Here is an 8546-nt window from a genome sequence, read left to right on the forward strand (position 1 = left end):
GAGGAGGAGGAGGAGGAGGAGGAGGAGAATAAAGTCCAGCAAAGTACCTGAATAGATACTCTTTCTTAGAGGACATATGAAGAACAAGAAAGAACTCAGCTTCTCTAACCATCAAGAAAATGAGAATGTAAAACCCACAGTGAGTTATCTCCTCTCCTCTGCAGGCCTGAGACAAGACATACTGGAGGAAATGCAACCAGCGTCCTTTTGCACTCAATGTGGGACTGAAGAACACATCCTTGAGAAAAAACAGCCTGGGGCCCAGCATCCTGGCCATCCCTGTAGCCTTAGCACTCTGGAGGCAGAGGCAGGAGTATCACAAATTCAGTCCCAGCCCAGGCAACTTCATGAGACTCTGTCTCAAATTTTAAAGAAGGGCTGGCCAGATAGCTCAGCAGACTAAAGCACCTGCTTATGCAGGTATGGGGACCCAGGTTCGATCCCTGGCATGCTGTCCCGGCCCCACCCCCAGCCCACTGAGATGGTGACTGAGACCGGGCATGGCGGAGCATGTCTGTAATCCCAGCACTTGAGAGGCTGAAAATAGGAGGATCACTATGAGTCTGACCTGTATAGTGAGACTCTGTAGACCATATACTAACTAAATACATAAAAAAAAATTTTAAATCAAAAATTGTAAGGGCTGGGGCTGAGTGTGAAGGTCCTACATTCATTCCCTAGGACCTCCAAAGGATAAGTAAAAACAGTATGGATATTTTTCATAAATTTAAAAACAGAGAGACTATGCGATCTAGCAACTCCATTCCTGAGCATGTCCAAAGGACGTACAGGTCAGTATTGTGAAGCGAGAAGTGCACCCCACGTGCAGTGCAGCGAAGGTGTCAAGACAGGGCCACAATTCAAGTGCTCCACAGGCTGACAGCTAGATGCTCGGTAGATGAGCGGTACAAATGTCACACTCACAGACACACATGTGCACACACACACGCACACACACACCACAGAATATCACTTGGCCATAAAAACAGCAAACCCTGCCATTTGCAATTCAGATGAACCTAGAGGACACTGTGCCGGGTGAAACTAGTAAGCCTGATACAGAAAAATGGAGCCCATAGGACCTCAGTGATGTGGAAAATTTGCTGCCCAACTCCTTGCTCCCTGCCCCGCACACATAGCAGGAGCTGGCTGCTGCAAAAGGCGGGCTCATTGATTGATTGTGGTGATCATCACACAAATATCAAGTATTCACATTAAACACCTTGAATCCATATCATTTGTCTTTATCTATTGTCAATAAATCCAAAGACAGGCATGGTGGTACATGCCTAATTCCAGCAGAAAGACTGCTGTGTGTTCAAGGCCTGCTTGGACTACATAGCATGACCCTATCTCCAAAGGGAAAAAAAAACAAAACACTAAAATAAAATAAGATTTAGAAAAAAAAAAAAAAAAAAAAGAATTCCAGACAGGTGTGGTGACTCACATCTGTAATCCCAGTACTCTGGGAAGCTGAGATAGGAAAACTGCAATTTGAGTCAAGCCTGGGTAATTTAGCTAGTCCCTGTCTCAAAACAAACAGTAGAAAACTAAGAGCTGGGGATATAGTTCAGTGCAAACACCACAGGTTCAGTTCCCTGTAACCAATAACAAAAATTTTTAAATCCCTCAACTACAAAGGGCAAACTCAGACATTCTTTACAAACATTCTATACCAAGTATCTGAATATTTCTAATATTTCTAATAAATTCTTTCATATTCATGAAATATAAATTTATAAAGAGATAACACCTTTCATAAAAATGTATGAAATTCTTTTTACTAAAACACAAAAGCATGGCTAGTTAAAATTGCCTTTTCTGTGAAAAGTGTCTCCTTTCTGAGGTAGAAGGAGGCTGCTGTGTTCGGAAGCGGCCTGGCTCCCACAGTGCTGCATTTCTAAACCACTCGGGGACCATTCAGAGCAGCATGAGATCGCAGACAGACGGGACAGAGGACTGGGCACATTCAAAGCCTCTCCCTTATCTATCAGAAAGAATCCGTCCCCTAGGAAACACTGTCCACACTGTCCATCCATTAGATCACTTCAGGAGGACACAGCAGTCAGTGGCACGAGCCTGAAACCGGACGCCTGGGTTCAAGTTCCGGCTCTGTCAAATTCTGGATCTTGGACAAGGTAACTGCTCCATCTGCCATTTTCATATCGCTTGTAGAATGACATTATAGTGCTAACAATGCACGGAGCTAGCTGACTGAGGAAGAACTGCACATGTAAAGAGCTTAACACAGCGCCTAAGTACTGAATGAAAGTCAGGAATGACATGACACAGCTTGGACACACCGTGTGCCCTCAGTAGTCAGTATTAGCAGCCAGGAGCTGGCCTTTGTCTACCAAGCTGTTTGAAAGAATTCTAAGCAGTCATTCTGGAAAACAGGCATCATTGAAAACCCCAAAGAACACGAAGACAGAATGCCTATCTTGGGGTGGTGCTGCCTAAGAGGTGAGCAGTTAACGAAACCTCAGTGCACACGCCCTGAACCCCAGGTCGCCCTTTGTGTAGGGGAATCTGTTCAACCTGAGGATTTGCACTTTGAGAGCCACTTTACAGCTTCATCCTTTGCATGGCATGAAACAATGTTTCTTCATGGGAACTCCATGGCAGGGGTCTTCAAAAATAAGTCTGAAAATAAGCTTATCGCAATGGATTCTTAACAGTGAGCAGGTAACACCATCTAGTCCCTGTTTTCTAACAGGGTTTTCATTACCATGTACTTTTAGGGGCTTTCATAATCCGTACTGGCCTTAGTAATTCAGGATATGCTACCTGAGAATCTTTATTATAAATTTACAGGACTGGAAGTCACTAGTTCAGTGCTGAAGGGTATTAAATAATCACAGACATTTTCCAAGGATAAGCAAGTCAGAAATATCATGGAGGGCCGTAATCAGGTATCTGTGTATCTATATCCATCAGTGGCCAAAAGACAAAAGCACCCCAAGTGGCCATCCATGGAGAATGGACAAACAGAACGGGATGTGCATATCTGGAATGGAATATTCTACAGCTTTTATAAGGAAAGACGTGCTTATACACATGCTACAACATGGGTGAATGGGGGGATATCATGCCAAGTGAAAGACAGCAGTCACAAAGGGGCAAATGTTGAGCGATTCCACTACAATGTGATTTCTGGAATCATTCATTCCATTCAGAGATAGAATATAGGATGGCAGAGGCCGGGGAGATGGCTCAGTAGAATAAGCACTTGCCTGGCAAGCTCAAGGGCCTGAGTTCAATCCCCAGTTCTGCTAAAAAAAAAAAAAAAAAATGTAGGATGGCAGGTGCCAGGGCTTGCAGGAGACGTGAAAAGAAGAGTTTCAAAGGGGCAGGGTTAGGGGCCAGCTCAGTGAAATACGTGCTTCCCTAGCAAGTGCAAGGTCCTGAGTTCAATCCCTGGTACCAAAAAAGGGGTTTGTGGGGTTTCAGTGGGTGAAGATAAAAACATTCTAAGGATGAACTGTGGTTATGGATGTACAGTGACATGAGTGAGCTCAACGTCAAGAAACTGAATTTTTTAAAAAATGTATTATGTAGTTCCTACATTACAAAGAAAGGAATTATCAGTGTGTTTAGATTAAAGAGACCATACATCTAGATGATGCTGAACAAGAGAAATCATAAGGAACTAGACAGCAACACTGTCTTTGGCCTCTTGAACCAATAAATACATAAATATGACCCAAAAAACCCCCTCTCCTTTGTCTCACTTCAGTTCAAAAGTAGCACAAACCCTAATCATCTCAAAAATTAAGAGGAATAAGTACTCAGACGCTGCTGAGATTCAATTCCAAGCCCCAGTCATCGGACACATATTTTGCTTGTGAGCTTTGATGTCTTTAGCAGAATATCAATAAGAATGGTGGGCAGCAAAAATGGAAATTGATCCACCATAACCTTTACTGTCAAAGCAAAGCCTACTAATTTCAGTTGGGTGAACCTCAGTAAAAGTGAACACTGTTGGGCTGGGGAGATATCTCAGCTGCATAAACACCTGCCTGGCAAGAGCAAGGTCTGGAGCTAGATCCCTGGTACCCCATGCCACGACAGCCCCAAAACCGGGTGTGATGGTGCATACTTGTAATCCCAGTGCTGGGGAGGCTGAGGCACAAGGATCACTAGGCATCTGAACTGCATAGTGAGACCCTGTATCAACGAGAGAGAGAGAGAGAGAGAGAGAGAGAGAGAGAGAGAGAGAGACAGACAGACAGACAGACAGAGACAGACAGAGAGAGACAGGGACAGGGACAGAGAGACAGAGACATACAGACACAGAGAGAGAGACAGAGACAGAGATAGAGACAGAGAGAGACAGACAGACAGACAAACACAGACACAAACACAGAGAGACAGAGACAGAGAGAGACAAAGAGAGCACTTACTACTCTTTCTTAAGGAAAAATACACTTAATTAGGAACAAAGGGACAACCCTGCCCTACCACTTCAGTACCTGTTTCTCAGGGCCTATGTACATGGTATGACTATGGACAGAACTGTCCCTCTGCTCTGCGTACTTTACTTTATCCCTTTTCCTCTTCATTCTTCTCCACACCCAGATCTATTGACATTTTGCAGTGTCCTGCCACCAAAGAGCTCACCGGGGTGAAGCGAGGAAGATCAGGAAGTGGAGAGATCAGCAAAATCCTTTCCATCACAGCCACACCTTCCACTGCCCGGGCCTTCAAAGAATGAGTTCTGAAGTCAGCCTGCTACGAAGCCTAACCGTCTATGTTAGCAACGGGGAACCACTTGGGCTGAGTGCCAAACTGCAAACCAAGCCCAGCCACTTATCACAAAATGCCAACACCATGAGTTGGCCTGAACATGGAGGTTTTTCAGCTTAGAAAAAAAAAAGTCATACATTAACATCTTTTGTCTTGAAAGAAAAACGACACATACGCCATAGGTGCACCTCCACTCACCTGTCTTGTCAAAAACTAAAGAGAAGGTAGCCAGACAAAAGGGATCACTGCCCCTAGAAAATGCTATGGTTATGTTTGCTAAGTCTCATCCCAGCATAGAAGAGAACTAGAAAACAGGGCAGAAGGACACACTGGACAATGGACACCCTTGTCCTGGTTTTGATTGACCAGATGTTTTTACTATAGGAGGTTAGAAACAACCATTTCAAAAACGAAACAAAACAATATATTTAGAAGTTAACACAATCTAGAATGAAGTGTCACTTTGGAGATGCCAGAACCCACAAAGACCCCAGGCAGCTCCGGGGGCTTCTCTAGTACATCCTTCCCCCAGCTCATGGCTCTGTACAAACAGCTCCAATTGGCAATCAACCCCTTGGCATGAATGTACTCCCTGAATTTAATACGATCTGGAAGGCGACACAGATTCAATACATTTGAATTCCCTTTCTGATTTTTAAAAGGTAAGGTATTTTTACTCATTCTGATTATAGGTTCTGCTAGAATTAGAAACAGGTGGCATGTGAATATTTGGTATTGCTGGCAGTGAATTTGCATATCAACAGAAAACAGAAATTTTCTAATCACATAAATCATATATTGTAATCACAGGAAAAAGAGCTCTTTCAATTTTTCTTAGTGAGAAATGTATTTTTGGAAGGCCTAAGACTCAAGCAGCCTCGAGGCCAGCCCCTCTCCGATAATCTGTGGTGTAGCCATGATTCCGCCAAGTTGCTGGGAAAGGGCATGCAGGGCACAACTCCTTTCCTTTCCTAAAAGGAACACTGATGAAGACTGACCAGGCTTTAGATGTCTGCTATCAATTAAGAACAAACAACTTGATGAGTTGATTCAAGTTTTCCCCGTCTTGGTGGAATGAAGCTGGGTCCTTAATTTCTGTCATCAGCAAGGGGAAGAAAAGAGCAAGAAAGAAAATACACTGGTGTCAAAAAACCCCAGCTTAGCTCCTCTTCATAAAAATAAATTTTGTTGCCCAGTATTATATTTCTTTCTTGTAAAAAAATAAATAAATAAATCCTTGTTTTAAAAAAGGCCAGAACTCTATTTCTAAGTGAGGCCCATGGAGCCTCCCAAGTGCAACTCAGATTTGCATCTGGCTAATCCTTCGAAAGGAAAGGACCGAAGAATCCATGCTGCTGATTTCTCATGAGTTCTGTGACTCTTGGATAACACTTTGGAGAGATAGCAAAGGAACTACAGCTAGGCACAGCAAGAAAGCAGAAACGGTCTCGGGAAGCCAATATGCGCGGGTCCTGCAGGTCAGTCTCTAACCACCAGAAACCTGGGGGAGAGAGGTGATAAACCCTGCCAAGAAAATCAGCAGAACTCCCTTCCCTTTCCTTTTTCCGTGGACTACTTCAAGGCTCGAAGAACAGATGCAACTCAACCTCTCCTTTCCATGACTCTGAAGACTGCAAGGAAGGCTCTAGACCCAACGAGAGTCTCAGAAATATCCACACGCCTCACCCTGCAAAATGCAACACCAGCTCCCCACTTCCTGTCCTGGAGCCAGACCCACTGAAGGAAAGACAGCACCAGGAGAGAGGCAGTGTCATTCGCATGCAGAAATCTGTATTCTTCCCAGCACACCCACAGGTAAGGAGACAAATGCCAACCGGCAGACCTACTGTGAAAAAGCTTCAGCACCAGCTCAACCCAGAACAAGGAACAATGAACAAAGAACAGCTACACAGGGCAGAACATCTCCCCCAGATAAGTTCACTAATGGCTGAAGGACTTGAAGAGTCTTCAAAGCATGTTCTCCTTTGCAGGGTGAGACCCATGAGATGCAGGACGGCAAGATGTTTGCATCGCTTTTCCCAACCAAAGCCCAGACCAAATGCAAGTCTTGACCAGAGGTTTTTGAGCCACATCTGCCACGAGGGATCCTAAGCCCTTCGGATACTAAGACCCCACCCCAACTCTCACCAGTACGATGAACACCAGAATCTCCTGGGGTCAAATTGTCAATCAAATTCATCAGGGATCCCAGTGTTCAACAAGAGGCCCAGAGCTATAACTTTAAAAGTATGCTATTTTTAAAAAGCAGCTAATGGGGTTGACAAGAAAGCTTAAGGTCTGCTTGCTTAGGCAAGTGCAGGGACTTCGGTTCGATCTCTGGCACCAAATGCCACTCTGGCCCCACCCCTAGCTATGCTGAGCTGGTCACCGAGACTGGGCATGGTAGCACATGCCTGTAATTCCAGCACTGGGGAGGCTGAAAACAGCAGGATCACTATGAGTTTGAGCTGCATAGTGAGACCCTGCACCAAATACATATAAATAAATAAATAAATAGCAACTAATTTCCCTATCAAATCACCCTGACATTAAATTTCACTCAATCTGCTCTTCCCAGAAAGTCAGGGTCACCACATTCACGTCCCCTGCCCGATGCAGAGGCAGGTTGAGCCTGCAGCTCTCCATGGTGGGACATGGACACTGGCATCTTCAGACGTTGGAGGGCAATGAAAGCCAGACCCTACCTACCACAGATGTGCACACAGCATCCTACATATTCCAAACGCCTCAGCATGAGCTGTGATGTAAAACACAAGGACAGATGCAAAACAGGATGTGTGGGAAGCACACGACCCTGCTTCCAGCAGTGTGTGCTTTAGAATCACCTGGAAGGTAGATTCGTACCCCCCACTCTCAGAACCCCTGGCTCTGTGGGCCCTGGCGTAGGTCTGGTGATTGCCATCGCTGCACGGTAGTTTGCTTGTGATCTTGAAGCTGCCAGTCCCAAGATCTTTTGGAGAATGTGTTCTGGATTCAACCTCCGGCACTTCCAAATATTGGAAACACCAGAGAGAAAACTCATTCTCATCATACCTCTAGGTACCACTGGAAAATTAAACAGTCAGTATGAAGGACTTTCCCTGAACCACTGCTTAAAGTGTGAAATGCTGTTGCCTTTATGGCTTTAAAAACCAACATGTCCTCATCTTTAAGAGATATGCATTTGGGGAAAATGTTAACACACTGCAAGAGAACTGCCGCAGGCCACACACCCCAGTCACCCTCCTCAGTGGTGAACCTCCTCCGGAAGTTAGGGTTCAGCATGCCGCACACATTGTCACAGTGTGCCTGCATGAATTCATAAGAGTAAAACCAAAAATATGACCAAAACAATCACAGACAAGAATTTTTTTAAAAAAAGCAAAAAGGATTCCTAAGCACCAGACTGGGGCAGCCCTGGGAAGAGGGCAAGAGGGAGCCCCAAGCAAAAGCACTGTGGTTCTCTCTCTGAAGTCTTCCCCATCCCAAAGTCTCTTACCTGAACACGCTGAGACTTACTGCTTCTGCGGTCAGGTCACCTGAGAGTAATGGGGGAGAAAGGGAAACTGAGTCAAGCATTGTAAGAGTAATTAGGATGACTACATAGTAGGATAAGACTTCATTCAGTAAACATTTCTGTCTTCTACAAAGGCTTCTAGAAAGACATTTGCAAAAGTGTTTATTAAACTGTCACTGTACCCGACTCTCCCAGGGACCCACTGCAGAAATTCGCTGCTTCTCATCCTCAGGAATTCTTGGGGAGACATGGGTTTAGCAGTAGCACTGCTAGTCCTATTCTA

General features: G+C 44.8%; 1 long non-coding RNA gene across 1 annotated transcript in view; it reads right to left on the reverse strand.

Moving 5' to 3' along the window:
- LOC111812273 overlaps positions 1–8287 on the reverse strand; it is a 128567-nt gene extending 120280 nt beyond the window's left edge. The window contains exon 1 of the long non-coding RNA XR_002817823.1: positions 8246–8287. This is a non-coding gene — a long non-coding RNA (uncharacterized LOC111812273). The remainder of the gene's footprint in view (positions 1–8245) is intronic.
- Between the last annotated feature and the right edge of the window lie 259 nt (positions 8288–8546).

The sequence above is a fragment of the Octodon degus genome, unplaced genomic scaffold, assembly GCF_000260255.1.
Source record: "Octodon degus isolate 3935 unplaced genomic scaffold, OctDeg1.0 scaffold00119, whole genome shotgun sequence".
Classification (NCBI taxonomy): domain Eukaryota; kingdom Metazoa; phylum Chordata; class Mammalia; order Rodentia; family Octodontidae; genus Octodon; species Octodon degus.